This window comes from Ochlerotatus camptorhynchus, unplaced genomic scaffold (genome assembly GCF_037179485.1).
Source record: "Ochlerotatus camptorhynchus isolate MF236.1 unplaced genomic scaffold, CSIRO-AGI_Acam_v1.1 ptg000367l, whole genome shotgun sequence".
NCBI classification, from domain to species: domain Eukaryota; kingdom Metazoa; phylum Arthropoda; class Insecta; order Diptera; family Culicidae; genus Ochlerotatus; species Ochlerotatus camptorhynchus.
Window position 1 is genome coordinate 4,699,972 of NW_027040855.1, and position 17,530 is coordinate 4,717,501.

The 17,530-nt window shown below is 41.7% G+C and overlaps 1 protein-coding gene across 1 annotated transcript in view; it reads right to left on the reverse strand.

Moving 5' to 3' along the window:
• LOC135709864 (uncharacterized) overlaps positions 1 to 17,530 on the reverse strand; it is a 949,216-nt gene that overhangs the window by 77,635 nt on the left and 854,051 nt on the right. The window lies entirely within an intron of this gene.

Below are 17,530 nucleotides of genomic sequence, written 5' to 3' on the forward strand. Positions count from 1 at the left end.
AGTTTGCAATGTACAAAAGGTTGAATGGACAAAAGGTAGAGTGGATAAAATGCAAGGTATATTAAATTTGAAGATGCTCCTAAATATACAGTCAAACGGCACGTAATGATGTGAACAACCTCAATGACAGTTGTCCAGTAGTACTCCCATTTTAATTACAACAATCCAATGCCTACGAGATTGTGCCGAAGGTGTGCCCAAGGTATGCCGATGGATGTGCTCAAGCTGTGTCGAATCTAATTTCGGCACAATGTGCTGAGTGACTTACCCCTTGACAAAATGTTGAATGGACAAAAGGTCGAATGGATAGAAGGTCGAAAGAAACGGTGCCGGTGGTGTAGTGGTAAGCGTGATTACCTCTCACCCCAGCAGGCCTGGGTTCAATCCCAGTCGGCGCCGCCGGGATGTTCTGAAGCATAACATCTCTGATCATGCCTTCCTTCGGAAGGGAAGTAAAGCCGTTGGTCCCGGCCCATGTGTGTTGGAATGAGTGCTATAATTTTTTTTTCTATTTTACCTGGAACTCAGCACTGAACACTCAGCTAATCAAGCTGAAAACTATACCAGTAGACCTTGAATAGTTGATCCACCAGCAGTCAACATTTTAGAAATTAAGATGCACGTTCTGAGAAGGCAGTTTTTTTTTAATGTTAGAGATACAAAAAAATCACAGCGTAAACTTTATTAGTGCCAGCAGTATGGATACGTAAAGAGGTTGCAGGACAAAAGGTCGAAGGGATAAAAGGTCGAATGGACAAATGGTCTAAGTGAACAAAAGGTTGGATGGACAAGAGGTTGAATAGAAAAAGTCTAAGTGAACAAAAGGTCAAATGGCGTGTAACGGAAATATAAGAGACAAATAACTCTAGAATATATTACTTATGAAAATCATGAGCACTTCTTTGGGAGTATATGCATAATAATTTTTTAAGTGATTTTAAGCTCTGAGTGAAAATGTTATTAACAATATTTCGTCAATTTTGATGTTGGTTTTTTGATCCAATAGTGGTGTTGAGTACTTGGCACTGAAGAAGTCTGCAAGTAGTAGACGAAATACGCGTATCTGTCAAAAGATAAGCAATTATAACGGAATTTAAAGGAAATAAACCAACCCACTCAAAGCTCTTCATAAAGGGATTCCGTTAAGAGGTTCGACAAATTTAAAGGATTTTTTGTTATTGTCGACCTGCTGTTCATTCGACATTTTGCCCTTATAATTTAAATTCGACCATTTGTGCATTCAACCTCTTGTCCATTCGACCTTACGTCCATTCGACCATTTGTTTGTCGCTTTAATTTAAATTCGACCTGTTATTCATTCGAGCATGCGTCCATTCAAGCTTTTATCAATTCGACCTTTTGTCCGTCTGACCTTTTCCAATCGACCTGTTGTCCATTAGACCTTTTGTGAATTCGACTTTTTGTCTCTCTAAGTTCATTTCGAGAATTTGTTCATTCAACCTATTGCACATTCGAGCTTACGTCCCTTTGATTATTTATTTGTCCCTCTTAATTTAATTCAACCTTTTATTCATTCAACCTTTTGTTCTTTGACCTTATGTCTTTCGTCGTTTTGTCATAGATTTCGTATAGAACCAATGTAATAAATTAATTTCATTGCTACTTTTATTGTCCTATAAAATGATTCCCTATGGGATTGTTGTTTTGTAACTCGATTATTCTATCGCTCAATTGTAACTTCAATATCGAATTGTAGAGTGTTGCCTGACGTGAACTACATTCAACCATCCTGCACGAATATCGTGATCACGGAGGATGGCTGGTTATATTTAATGCTATGGGTGGATGCTGGGTTATTAGGCCGAATGTTCATTAGGCCGAATGGTTATTAACCGAATGGTTATTAGGCTGAACGATCATTTGGGCGAAATTCTAGGCTGAAATTCCGGAAAATAATTCCTTGCACTTGCTAAGAACATTTTCTGGTTTGAAAAAGAGAATAATCGGCAAATAATAGAAGGATAAATAAAGCTATTCCACATTGGACTCAAATCGCGAACAATTGTTCCGTCTCATGTCAGGAAGAAGAAGAAGAAGAAGAAGAAGAAGAGGAAGAAGAAGAAGAAGAAAAAAAAATTATAGAATTTCAGTGAGTCTACTACCTTGAAATCCCTGGAAAATCTGGAATCCTCAGTGAATTTAATTTTTCCTGGAAAACCTATGATCCTTAGGGAATTTAATCATTACTCAGCTAATTTCCAAATAATTCCATCTCACTAAGTATTTTGTATTTAAAATCTCGTTTAAAATAATATCATGAATTTTATTATGCACACGTGAGGAAAACATCAAGTGTAATCTGTTTTCAAGGTAGTCCTCAGGAACTCCAGATTCTAAACGAAACCTGAATACCAAGGTAGTTTTGAGTAGAAATCTAAGTTAACCCTGAATATCATTCGAAAGAAATTTATGAGAAAATTCATACCAATTCCTGAAGTTAATTCCTACGGAATTTTGAAAAGGACTCCAAGGGAATTCTGAGGATAAGTTTTCGGAGAATAGTTTGGGAGTCTGCTGAAAGGAGGATTACAATTAAATCCGAAAATAATTCCAGGAAAACTTCAAACGAACACGGAAAACAATTTCAGGAGAGCTCTGAGTTGAATACCAAATTATTTTTAATTCGAAATCTATGGAAATTGTTTCTTCACTGCAAGAGAATTATTTGAAAACGTTCAAAGTGAGTAGAATTCAAAAGAAAGGATTAAAATTCAAACGGCATTCTGAAATGAATCACTTCACTCAGATTATGTCTTTGCTTCTTTCGATTTTTTTGTTATACTTAATTAAAACACTCTATTCGACCTACCGTCTTTTGACTTTTTTCCTTTTCGATCTTTAGTCCATTTGAGATGAAGATCGAAATGTGCTCTGCATCTAAACGGACGTGAACATTTTTCTGCTTTCAAATTGCTCGTTTTTATTTATCATCGTGGTTTTGTGGATCTTATCTGAAGGCGATTTACTAGCTTTGCAACTCGATAAAAGGTTGGAAGAAAACTTCGCGAGTACAGGTTTTGTCGAACAAATGTCATTTCCGTGTGTATTTATGAACGGTATTCCGTTTGTTCGGTCTGTGGTTCAGTTTTCCGTTGTTTTTGATTCCTTTGGAAGTTGAGTATTTTCTCCTATGAAAGCGGAAAAGTCGCAGATGATGTTCTGTGTATAGCATGAAGCTTACTTACTTACCGCTCTTAAGCGGTTAATCAGAAATAGCTTGGGGAGATCCTTGTGATGATTCGTCACCTTTTCAAAGAAGTATTAAGATGCCACGATCAGGGTGACCAGATTTACCGATTTATCGGTAGTCCTACTGATTTTCGGAATTCCTACCGATTCTCAGACAAAAGGTTAAAAACTACAGATTTTTCACTTTTCTACCGATAATCACCGATTTTTAGTAATCTTGAAAAATGTGTTGATTTCCGTGTAGTCTGAATTAGGACTTAGCATTAGAATTAGTAATATTGATATCGACACGTTTAGAGCAGAAGAACTGAAGGACAGTGTATTGTTCTGGAGCACAGTCTCCCCCCCCCCCGCTCACAAAGATTTCAAGTATCTGGAAAGCTTTCTTAAGACGGCCTACCGATAACTACCGATAAAAGTTTTGAGAAGCTACCGATAATGCAAAAAATGATCTGGCCACCCTGGTCACGATCTACACGAGTAGCTTACAACAGACTGGAAGGGATTACTGGATACATTAGGTGCGCTATATCCGCGCATCCATCAACCCCTGTGGATTCAAGAAATGCTTCGTTGTTTTAATATTTTTATTTTTACTCGAATCATTTCCAAGAATCATTTTTGTGGCAAATACAACGTAGAAGGCCTGGCCGTTTTGATGTTTGTGTCATATCGTAGATTTGCTGCAAACTTCAATATTGTCAAGAAAAATGGTTGGGCGTTATCTAACCTAATCATTTTCCAGGATGCTTTCTCGTACGGGCTGCTTTTATATTATATTAGATTGGTTTAGTAAGGATACGTAACGGCAAGGTACTAGCTGACACTAGATACTCCAGAATTATTGCTTATTTTGTACTTTGTATGAATGTGGTAACAGCTGGACGTTTACTTCCCTGGTATCTGGAAATCGTATCGCCTATACATTTTGTGCAACTTGTTAATGCTCAATTTTGATTCATCCATTGTCAATAGCATTTTATTTCTAATGCCTTGAGCGCTTTATTGTTCAATTTCAATCCGACAAAATTTCCGTATGAATTCACCTCACAGCCGCCTCTACATCAATGACCGGACAAATTTGCCAACCCGGGGTAATAAATGTCACTCGAGAGGCTTGCCAATACATCTTCCAGGCGGGAGTGTCTCCATGTCTAATGCTGAGAGCTCCGGCCGAACGGGAGCGGACAATCATTTGCTAAAATGTTTCCGATTACTGATGATGAAAGGTGGAGATGTGAAAGTCCATAAATTCCATTTTCTCTTGATTGATGAAGATAGCATAAAACAGGCGCCTCACCACTACTGGATGGTAGCCCTCTAGTGCTCTTCACACCATCAAATACAATGTGTGAACCAGTGACTGTGTTTATGTGCCAAGCCAATCGTCTACCAGTCGGGCGTGATCAGACACAATACACAATGAACCGGAAGCACCGGAACAAACTCATACACCGCATTCAGCCCTAGGTTCTGCTAGGTTACTGGAAAGATGAAAGGACTTGCTTCGTTCACAATTGATTTTGCGTTCTCCACTTCTCGATTACTTTTTCAAAGGCACGTATCTGCTTTTGTAAACAAATATTCAAACAACAATTTGTCGAAACTATTAGCACACTCACGCAAACTAACATCGCTATCAAAAAGGGTAATGTTTCTCCTACAAGATTGTGTTGTAAGTTTGCGTGAGTGTGCTAAATGTTTCGACAAATTGACGTATGAATCTTTGTTTACAAAAACAGATACGTCCCGTTGAAAAATAATCGAGATTTTGGATTGTTTTGATTTGGAGGACAGTCGGTTATGGCGATTCACCCTGTTAGCTGCTTCATTGTGGTTGGTTGACTGACTGACGATTACAGGACAGTAGAGGATATTGACATTTATTAAGCAGTTTGCGTTTCATTGGTCTTTTCCGGTGGCTGAACGGCTGTTATAATTAGGGCCTGTTCATAAACTACGTAGACAGTTTTTTTGGGATTCTTGACCCCCCCCTCCCCCTGCGTAGACAATTGTCCATACAATTTTTTTTAAATTTGTATGGGCCGAGGATAATTGTCAACCCCCCCCCCCCCCTAAACTGTCTACGTAGTTTATGGACAGCCCCTTACATTAGACAAGGGATTTCCGCTTAAGCGAACAGGGAAGCTGCAAGTTGTAAAAAGGGGTGATTTCCAATTTTGATAAGCCATTGAAGCGGTTGAAATAGAGATCTACCATCTCTTTGTCTGGAAGTATGTAATTTAATATCGCTAAACTGGAGTAGAATATTAAGGATTAAATATTGTCTAATCTTACCATTTTATTCTTAACTCCTTGCTCCTTAGAATATTGCTCATCAAGGAGCTTTACATTCCTTGGAACTGTAAAGGTAAATTTCAAATCCAAACTTAATGCCAATTAAACAGTTTTGGTTTGCGAAGTGAATTACATTGTGTTTTCTCCTACAACAATAAGTACAGAGTAATCCAAAAGTAAACTGACACGCATCCGTTTCAGCAGTTTGTGCCATGACAGATTCCATTCAGTTACTGCGGTAAGGCGTAGTAGGACCAGGTCATCGCTTTTGGTCCTATTCCGCACACTACAAATTATATGATAAATAACACATACCCTGTTGAATTTACTCGATGCCATTGTTTGGATACATCGTATTCGGATCGGACACCTCCCATGGGGTCGGTTGCACGGTCGGTCGGTCGGTGTTACTGTTTGTGCAATGCAAGGACATATCACACCCGTACACTGCAGCACCCATTTTGTGCAGGAACACTCTTTGTTTTCGGTTTGAACACGAACCCTTGGACTAATTCAATGCACACACAAATACAAACACAAACACATGAGTTGGTACATGAGTTCGCGTGCAAATTTACTGCACGCTGATAATGGTACCATTTATTTGTTCTTTGCTTACGAGACCACACCATGCTGTCATGTGTTGAATAGTTGAACTGATTACTGTTTATTTAATTTTTGATTTTCACGCCACTTAATGGTGTGGTCACCGGTCAGTCTTTTCTAAAGCTATAATATTTACACTGTGAGCTTTTCACTGAAGGAAGTGTTACTGATTTTTAAAGCTACAACAAATTTAAACAACACTTCTCAGTGCTTAATATTACCTACAAATTAACAACCATGTTTTATTATTATCATTATTACTCTTTGATCCTTGCTTGGACACTATCTGAGGTAATGCTGCTTGAACATCGATTTGGAAAATTCTTCTTCGGTCCATCGGATTATTCTACAGCAGTGGCGCTCAGGCCTGTAATGCCCATATTTTAAGTTGAATTTTGCGTATTTCTCAAACACTTCGGCCACACGAAATTAAAGCTATAGTTTGCCATCACTGTTCTACACACGGAGATGAAAAACAACCCAAAATTAAGTACTTTTCCCTCAATTCCGGGGTTCAGCCCAATAACCCAAATTTGAGTAAATCGCATATAGTAGTTTCCATTTAACACCAGCAAAAAAAATTACCTACTCTTAAGTATATTCTACCCAAAATTAAGTTTAATTCACACAAATTTGAGAATATGCAATTTACTCAAAAGTAACTTATTGGGCTGAACTATATCGTTGGGTCGAATCTCTTGTTCCTTTTTTGACAACAATAACGAGTGCAAGTGAGAGGCTGAAGTCAAAATTAAGTAAAAAGAACTCAAATTTTGGGTAGTATTTTTTCTCCGTGCAGTAATCTGCTTGGAAGTCGATTTGGAGAAACTTTCTTCTGTCTCTATGCACAGCAAAAAAAGTTGTTGAATATTACATCGAAACTGATGCAACCAGGTCAATCCATCGGTTGTGTAATATCACATTGTACGATGTACATCGATTTTGCGAACAAAATTACATCCATTGATGTAATATTGTATCTACTTTTTGCTATTACATCATTATTTCATACATCAGCTTGAATTACGTTGATCGATATTACATTTTTTTTTGCTGTGTGGCGTCTAAACGCAAAAGAAAAGGGTAATTTCTTGATCTTCCTTCTGATGCAATCGATTTAAGCTATCAATTTGATATGCTCACGAATGATGAAAATGATCCATCATCCAGGCAAAATTGCGAATAAACTTTCCCGGCTGAATGTCTAGAAGGAAAAGGTTCGTTATTGAATTCAAGTTTTGACGTAGGACTTCGTCCATTAAGGTACCTCTAAGACCAGAAGGTCCCGAAGAAACGTGCCCAACTTTTTTGCTCAGCTCTGGTACTATCTTCGGTCCCAAGCTAATCGATGCACCCCTCGAAACATAGGAAAATCCACGAACCCCTAATTTTATCTGTCACACTTTCATAGCGAATTAAAACATACATAGTGTAGTACTAGAATTTCGTAAAGAATGGGGTAAGCTTATAGATGTACTTGGGACCAATAGGCTAGTCAAGTAGTGAACCAATTTAAAAACGTTAGTTTCCACCGGCTGCTACGTCTGTGATTTCTATATGGAGATACACTTTGTGAAAACCAAAAATGAAACATAACGTAACGTAACGAAATTATGAAAGATTTTGAACGTTAATAACTCAGCTGCCCCTGGACCAATTTCAGTAATTTTATCACCAATCGCTCAGAAATATTCCTACAGATCGATAGCAATGCTTCCGACTGTTAATTTTTTTTATCAAGAAACTATTGAAAAAGTGGTATATGTTTAGCATTGTCAAAAAACGTTGAAATAAATAACAAATCCACGAAAAACGTACATGCTTATGCTGCTTCCCCAACACAGTCATCAGAGAATTGTTTCTAGACGAAACATGTCGAAATAGCATTGCTGCTTCCCCAACACTGTCATCAGAGAGTCTTTAGTAGACGAAACAAGTCGAAGTGGAATTCGCCTCCGATCTTCGGGTGTGTGCGAATAGAGAGGATGCAATTGCGTAACATTTTGCACACTCATCGCGACCAGACAAAATGCTCTCCAGAGTTGTAATTTTGTAACCAAACTTGGAAGCAGTGGTGCAAATGATTTTGATCGATTCGCTTGATCGACTTTCTGTTTCGTTAATAGCTCGACGGCAAACACATTCATTAATACGTTTGTTGTTCTGGATGATAGAAGAGCATAGCAGAAATAGTGAGAAATAGGTTAGTGAAGCCATGGTCATCAAAAGTGGAAATAGATGAAGATAATTGACTTGCACCCCTCTGCTTCTAAGTCCCTTAATTCAGTCGTCGTCATAGCAATGAAAACTAGCATCGCACCGCTTTCGGTTCTTGGGTTACACTTGCTGGTTGCAATTCTGCTGTTCGACATTTTCGAAGGACCACCAAAAAACATGAAATTAACCTATTTTATAGGGATGCCTAAAAGTTCAATTATTCGATTAACGATTAATCGAAAAGATTCGATTAGCTATTCGATTAAATATTTATCGAATTTTCAATTATTTGAGCGCGTAACCGACATCCCTTCTTAAGAAAATAAATAAAAGTATTGGTTTATCTGAACCAAGATCTGAACAGTCATAGAGAAGAACCATGACGTGAAACAGGACCCAAAAAAGTGTTAAACGTCTTTACCTAGGACAAGATTTACCAACTTGTTGAGAAAAGGAGTTTAACAAGAAAACTCAAAAGAGGAGGAGCCCTAGCAACCTAGTACGACGAGAGGCTTCAGAGAAGCGACCATTTAGGGTCCGAAGGATTGTTGTTGACGTTATCCTTAACAAACTTGGTGTGCTTAACAAATCGGATTTTTTTTTTATCAATTGTCACACCAAGCAGTTTCATCTCGCGCACGGCCTTGACCGCATGCTCACCGATACTAATGAAAGGCAGACTCGGTCTGTGATTATGACCAAAGCAGACGTGCAACAGTTTGGACTTTTCGGGTAAAATCACAAACCCAGTCTGACCAGTCAACGACAGACTGAACTGCATCCTGAATTTTATGCCTAACCACTCTACCGTATTTATCAATGAGGGTGATATCATCGGCGTATACAATAATGTGTACATTCTTGGGAATGCGTTCAAACACTGAGTTCATCGCAATGAGAAACAGTGTAACCGAGATGACAGACCCTTGCGGGATGCCATTCTCCAGCAACTTCGGGGTAGAGGTTGCGCTAGCGTTCAAAACTCGGAACCTACGGTTCTGTAGAAATCTACTTAGTTAAACATACATCCTTGGAAGTCCCACTTTTTGAGGGAAGTCAAGATATGAAGCTTCCATGTCATACCATATGCCTTGGACAAATCGAGGGAGACTACATCTACATGCAAATCTTCCGACGAGGCCTTGTAGATTTGTAGATGATTTTGATTGTAAAAAAAAAATGAAAATAGGGTCGTCTACTTTTTTAAAAAGTGAAAAGAGTTGTTACACGTTTTTTTGAATGGTATGTTTGTAGGGTTTTGCAAGTGGCGCAAGATCTGTAATTTAGATTAATGGGCACAAATGTTCACAATTAGCCAGAATACAGTCATGGTTCCTATATATCGATCCTGGAGACAACGGAACGGTCCTCGAAAAATCCGGAACATCCGTAAAAGTGGTCCATCCATGGACCTGATCCTAGAGCTCTGCGGTTTTTTTTAAACATTAAGAACTGTGTTATAAACAATATATTTGAGGCCGTGACTTAAACATGTGCCTGGCATTCTCTGCTTGAACGTCAAGCAGTACAGTTCGGTCTTTGCTCGCTCTGTCGAGTTGTTCTAAAGTTTCTAGTTTGTTCCAAACATTCGCAGTTTAATCGCGTCGTCAGTAGTGTCGGTCGCTTCGTGTGATGGGAAGACAGCGCTCCCGGAGCAGGCTCCGAGAGAAAACGGAGAAGAAGAACAGCGGTGAGGGTAGCTTGAGTGTACCTATTTCGAATAGGTACGCTACTCTTCCCACCGATGTAGGGAATACCACCACAGCCACGGTGAAGCGGTCAAAGAAGAGGAAGAAAAATCAAGGCCAGTCCGATGGTGTGAGTGGACGGGACGATGCCACCGCGACGAACGTCAGCGTCATTGGTGATTTCGGCGACGCCGTCGACAACGAAACTGCTGCCACCCCGAGTGCAGCAAAAATGAAGCTTCCTCCACTGGTGGTGAAGCAAGTCCCACTCAACACGCTGATTGGCGATCTTTCATCGCTGGGCGTTGCAGCTGAGTTTAAGCTTGGCAGGATCGGCACCAAGGTGATGCTCCGAACAAAAGCGGAGTACGAAGTGGCCGTGAAATATCTGAAGGATTCCAAGGCGGAATTCTTCACGCACGACATCCCCGGTGAGAAGCCCTTCAAGGTAGTCATCAGGGGTCTACCAAACTTCGACCCCAAGATGGTCGAAGCTGAAATCAACCGGTACAAGCTTGCCCCAATCGCTGTCTTCCGAATGACAAGGAGAGACGAAAACGTGAAGACGTACCCGGATTGTCTTTTCCTGGTGCACTTCCAGAAAGGGACGGTGACGCTCAATGCGCTACAAGCCATCCGATCGATCTGCTCCATCATCGTACGGTGGGAGCCATACCGTGGCGGCCATCGTGACGTAACGCAGTGTATGAGGTGCCTCAATTTTGGACACGGTACCCGCAACTGCAACATCAAGCCACGCTGCAGCAACTGCGCTCAAGAACACGCCACTTCCAACTGCCCTGCGGATGGAGCCGTGGCGATAAAATGCGCTAACTGTGGTGGTGCACATCAAGGTTCCGACAGACAGTGCTCCAAACGCGAGGACTTCAAACGCATCCGAAAGCAGGCGTCAAGCAACAATCAACCAGGACGCAAGAAGGACAAAACCCCAGCATTCAGGACGGAGGATTTTCCGCCTCTTCGTGCTCCCCAGCAAAGGCAAGCGAATTCGCGGGTGCAACCCGCCCCCCCTCAAGAAGCTTCCGGTGTTTTTGCTGGCCAAAGCTCTCCATCCCCCCCTGGATTCTGGAGACAACCAACAGCGCAAAACAACAACCCCGATCTGTTCTCAGCGGATGAACTGATGGAAATTTTCGTCAACATGTCCGGTGCTCTTCGTAAGTGCCGCAATAAGCCCGAACAGATCCAGGTGCTCGGTAAGTTCATCATCCAGTATGGCGTCTAAACTGCTAACTATCGTCACCTGGAATGCTTGCTCTGTAAGAGCAAAAGAGATTGAGCTTGCCGACTTCCTCCGCAAGCACAGCATCGACGTGGGCCTTCTAACCGAGACCCATCTAAAGTCCGGCGACAGCTTCTGGTTGCCTGACCACAACATTATCCGGCTTGATCGCACCAGCTCCAGGGGGGGTGGTGTTGCGGTCGTCGTCAAGAAAGGAATAAAATACCACACTCTGTCCCATATCCGCACCTCTATCATCGAGGCCCTTGGTGTGGAGGTGGAGTCGTCGACTGGATACGTCCAGTTCATCGCCGTCTACTGCCCTCGACAGTGTGCCGCCAGCAGTGGACTAGCGGCTAAATTTAAGAAGGACCTGTCCACCATCACCCGTACCGGTTCCCGCTTCGTTGTTGGAGGAGATCTGAATGCTCGTCATGAGGTATGGCGGAACTACCAGCAGAACCAGAACGGTCGTCTGCTGTTCGACCATTCGCAGCATGGGCTGTACTCCGTTTGGTTCTCGGACGAGCCAACATTCATCTCACCGGCAGGCAACCCATCGACGCTAGACCTGTTTCTTTCAAATACCGGCTTGTCCAAGCCGGTAGCCTTAAACGAACTCAGCTCCGACCATCAACCGGTGGTGGCTGAACTGGGATACAACGTAGCTGCTGCTCCAAGCCTGCGCAAGGACTACCATCGCGTAAACTGGGCCCAGTTTGGACGCGTGGTAGACAGGCACATCATCGACAACCCGCCGCTTGACTCCGTGGAGGACATCGACCGAGCGTTGGAAGTACTCCACCAAGCCATAACCGTGGCTGACGAGGCGTGCGTCCGACGAGTTCCTGTGAGGGGTAAGTTTATTGCCATTGATTCCCACACCCAACTCTTAATTCGCCTGAGAAATGTTCGTAGACGCCAGTTTCAGAGGACTGGAGATCTAGCGAGGAAACGTGAAATGGCCGATCTGAACAAGGAGATTGCTTCCAGAATGGTCTCACTCCGGAACGAAAGTTTCGGGCGGCTTGTCCAGAATCTGGACGACCGCTCCAGACCATTCTGGAAAGTTGCCAAGGTCTTAAAGACGCACCCTAAACCCATTCCGCCACTAAAAGATGAAAATGATGACGATCGGCTCATAATCACCCCTCAGGAGAAAGCAAATGCGATTGGTGAGCATATTGCCAAATCGCACTTGCTTGGCTCCAACATCCAAAGTCCGCTCGAAGTTCAGGTTGAGCAATGCGTACTCAACCTTGATTCCTCCCCTTGTGCCATCCCTCCGGAGGATAGAATCACAGTGGAACAGATTTGCTCAGCGCTGAAATGCACCAAAAACATGAAGGCCCCCGGGTTTGACGGAATATTCAACCTAGTGTTGAAAAATCTCAGCATGAAGGTTCACTCTCTGCTGGCTGCTGTCTTCAACAGATGCTTGGAACTGCACTACTTTCCAAGTATCTGGAAGATAGCGAAAATCATACCTATCCGCAAACCCGGGAAGGACCCAACGCTAGCTTCAAGCTACAGACCAATCAGCCTCCTTTCAGCGCTGAGCAAATTGTTCGAGAAACTCATTCTCAATCGTTTGCTCAAGTTTGTCGAGGAAAGCAACATTCTCCTTCCGGAACAGTTTGGATTCAGAAAGGGGCACTCCACCAATCATCAGCTAGTACGGGTGATGAATAACATCCGAAGTAACAAAGCTGTATCCAAGTCCACAGCCATGGCATTGTTAGACGTTGAGAAAGCGTTTGATAATGTCTGGCACAATGGGCTTGTATACAAGCTTTGTAACTTCAACTTTCCATTACATCTGGTTAAAATCACCCGTAGCTACCTCCAGCAAAGGTCGTTTAAGGTATCGTTGAATGGTTGTCTTTCCGACACGTTTTCCATCCCAGCAGGAGTCCCGCAAGGCAGTCTGCTGGGACCCTTGCTTTACAGCATTTACACTTCCGACATTCCTCCCCTTGGAGACGGTTGCGTGTTTTTCCTGTTCGCAGATGATACCGCAATAGCCGTCAAAGGAAGGATGCCTCGCGAAATAACGAACAAACTTCAACGATGCCTTAACGCCTTTGCTGATTATGCCACCACGTGGAAAATCAAAATCAATGCTTCCAAAACACAAACAATCATGTTCCTCCATCGGCAATCACCCAAACTAAAACCGACTCCCTCTTGTACTGTAATCATGGATGGCACAAGGGTTGAGTGGTCCGCCGAAGTAACCTATCTCGGGATGTTGTTTGACGAAAAGCTCCTATTCCGCTCGCATGTGGAGAAAACCGTAGTCAAGTGTTCCGCCTTGGTTAGGAGTCTGTATCCGCTGATTTGCCGCAGATCCCGCCTCTCAAGGGTGAACAAACTGGCCGTCTACAAACAAATCATAGCACCTGCGATCCTCTACGCAGCTCCGGTGTGGGAATCATGTGCACAGACTCACAGGAACAAAATTCAGGTAGCTCAGAATAGAGTGCTGATGGTTCTTGATCGTCCTTTCGACACTAGAATAACAAATTTACATGAAGAGGCAGGCATTGCCAAAATAGATTCCAAAATTAACGAAATTAAGACTAAATTTACACAAAAATGTAATTTATCAGAACATGCTTTGATAAGCAATTTGTATATAGTAGGTTAGGTGTATATAGTAGTTGTAGGTTAGTTGTAGTTGTAAATAGTAGTTATAAGTAGTCTCCTTTTTCCAATTCAAATCAAACCAATCCCACCAAGGTGGTCATACTTTAAAATAGGCCTGATAGGACTAGGAACTGTAAATAATAATTAAAATCTCAAATGTACCAAAGTTGAAAAGACGCATCTGTATCACTTAACAAATTCATACATGTAAACCACACAATCACAAGAAATAAAGATCATTTAAATGGCAAAAAAACATGTGCCTGGATGGCCATGGGACCATCCTCCGGAAGATCCGGAACATCCGTAAAAGTGGACAATCCATGAACTGATCCTAGAGCTCCGCGTGTTTTTTAACATTAGGATCTGTGATATAAGAATGAATTTGGGTCATGCACCCAGATGGCCATCGGACCGTCCAGCGGAAGATCCAGAACATCCGTAAAAGTTGTAAATCCACGATCTTGATCATAGAACTCCGCGTTTTTCAAATATTAGGAGCTGGAAGAAACTGAAATTAGGAGGAAACTGATCCTAGAGCTCCGCAGTTTTTGGAAAAAAAACACTAAGAACTGAGATGATAGAATGAATTTGGGGTCGTAATAAAAACATGGACCTTGATGGCCATGAGACCGTCCTCCGAAAGATCCGGAACATCCGTAAAAGTGGAAAATTCACGAAACTGATCCTAGAGCTCCGTGGTTTTTTTGAGAATGTTAGGAACTGTGCTATTTTTTTCTTTTAAACCACTGTGCAATCGATGTCTCAAACTTTTAAAAATAGCAAAGCACATATCGGACAAAATTGTTAGAACAAATGTGACCCATGTATGATTATTAAATTGATTGTCCGGAATGAGAGGAAAATTGTGAAAAATTGACCATTTCCTAAAGTTTGCACAAGATGAAACCAACACCATTCGTTTTTCCGCATTTATTTTACATAAGATAAGGCTCCTATGCAGGAGATTTTACGCCTCTCTTCTTCACTTCACAGATTAAAATTCTGAATATTACTGGTAATGCGTGTAAACTAAAAGCTTGCATGGAATATTGTTGACGCAAATTGATGGTTGCATACAATATTTGGAATATTGTATGAAGTGTCTCATACCTTTACACGATTAAAAATATAAACTTTCTATGTTATGTTCCATTTATGTACATCGTATTGCATAGAAATTGACACCACTTTAACGAACTGTGTGTGCATTGGTTGGCAAATAAAGCATTCTGTTAATAAGCGTGAAAGAGCTTCAAAGAACACTTAATTGAGAGCAAGTGAAAGCTCCTGTAAGATCGTCAAAGCCAGGTACAGAGCGAGAATGATTTTTCAATTCTTTGTTTTCCCCTTTTATGCAGCAAAAACATTTCGATCGTAATTTTCCGATGTCTACTAGCCCAAAAAAACCACATAGCTTGCAGGCACATCAATTCCACGCTTCTTAAAAAAACACCAAAGTGAAAACATCCACGTTCCGCGAATCGCCAAATCCTTATGTGTGAAAGATAAAAAAAATCAATTTTCAGTTCACGTTCTTGCCTTCCAGTGGTAATCGAAAAAGCTTTAAGTTTTAATCTTATTTGCACGCTTCGGGTCATCCCATCTGTACAAAGCAAAACGTATACATATATACAGAACGACCGCCACATGGCTCTCGCTGGGTTTGTCGGCACTAGCCGGAAAAGAGTTTCTATTGCTTCATTTTTTATCCTACCAGAAAATGCGCGTTTTTCCGGACTTGAATTCCATTAGAGGCTCGTCTGGGAAATCCCATGTCTTATCAAGCTTTTCATTTTGGTTTGCATGTTGGCAGTCTAAACAGTCGCATGGACGGCAGGAGGGGAAGGATGCTACCCAAAACGACCGTCGTTACCGTCAGTGATTTTCGCCCACAGTGCAGGATCAGTTCAAGTAGAATTTGCAGCTTCATGGAATCCCATCAGAGAAGATGGCCATTGGGTTAAAAAAAAAACTGCGTTGTGATGCTCGTGTCCCAACGTATCAGTATGCTTTGCAAGCTGTGATGTTTTGGCTTCCGTTCAGATGGTTCGCAAACAAAAAAAAAAGTCATACTGCGGATGTGCGTAATAGTGGTCAGTTTTCCTTTAAGGGTTGTTTGGGAGTGGTTCTTTGGTTTGAATGCACGGAAAAAATTCTGCATATGCAGTCTACTTTATTATTTTATTTTAAAAGTAATTCCATAACTGATCTATTTCTCCTAAACAGAATATACTGAGTTTGAAGAAGTAATCAAGACCAAATATTTATTCAAAATTGCTTTGATTTAATACCATACCCACTGTAGAAATCAAAACCTATTGCTTTCATCATTGGTTTCAAAATCGGTACACTTTTCCCAGTGCCTGTCTCGGAAGACAAGCAACTACTAGCCGTAATTACAGGCAGATGATGCTCGCCACTCCAGTCTGGGGTCCCTCCGGGGAATGATGCTGATCCATGCTCTCGAAAATAACGGTCAGGGCAATGTCGGACAAACGAGCCAGCCGTGCAGTGCGTGATCGGCATACCAACAAGTGGACAGACCGAAATTGGATTACTTGAAGGATTTATGAGTCGGTCGTTTCGGTGCCATTACTGAAGAGTGATGTACGTGTGAAACAGTATCCAGTACAAACATCGATTTTTCATCACCCAGTTTCCATCAATTTCAATAGGCCAATGTAATAAAGTTCTTTCGCTTGACGAATCTCTTACCCGTGTCTTTGCATTCGCTAAAATTGGGTTGGGACTTCATTGAAGCAATCTACTTTATTTGACTACTAGAAAAAAGCCCCTACCAATCATCGTTCGGCAGCACACTGCTTTCAAGCGAAAATTTAATTCACTTGCCATCATGTACCAGGGCTCTCCAAAAGCGTTCACTCTGCCACGGAAGACATGAAACGAGGTAATCCCCGCTGCTCAGCGAGAAGGAAACTCGAGATAATTAATTGATGATAAACGAGCCGAACTCCACGCGCGATCCGGAGTCAATGCTCCTGCCGCAAGGTGCAGCTAGTGGCACGTTCGGAAAAACAGTCACGTTTCACCACCTCCCCCTTGATAGATGCTGCCAACTGCCTTACTGACACCCCTTTGGTTTTAGGGCGAAACAGAGAATGGATCTAGAGAGGCAATTTGATGAAAGCTTACCACCTTCCAGCACCGCACCGTTTGCGTTGCAGCCCATTTAGTTCTGATACTGTCAGTGATGATGATGATGATGATGATGATGATGATGATGATGATGATGATGATGGTGATGATGATGATGATGATGATGATGATGGTGTTCTTCCGTGTGACCTGTGTCGTTCCACCATTTTCAAGCCCACATTAAATTATGTTAATAATGCATAATTGGTGCTGTCGAGCCACACAGCGTGAACCCGGACCAACAGAGACAGTGAAATAATCTACCACTCATGCCAATTATACTGAATCGCTGCTTCTGTCAAGTAAATGTTTTGACAGCTCAATATATGAAGTTGATCCAGGCACTTTAATAACCGCTTTAGTTCTGTTGTCCAACTCGTTAGTAGGAACATTCGTGCACTACACCAGTATTCAGTAAACGTTAGCTCTTCTTGAAGTCTTGTTCAGGGAAAGTTGCTGT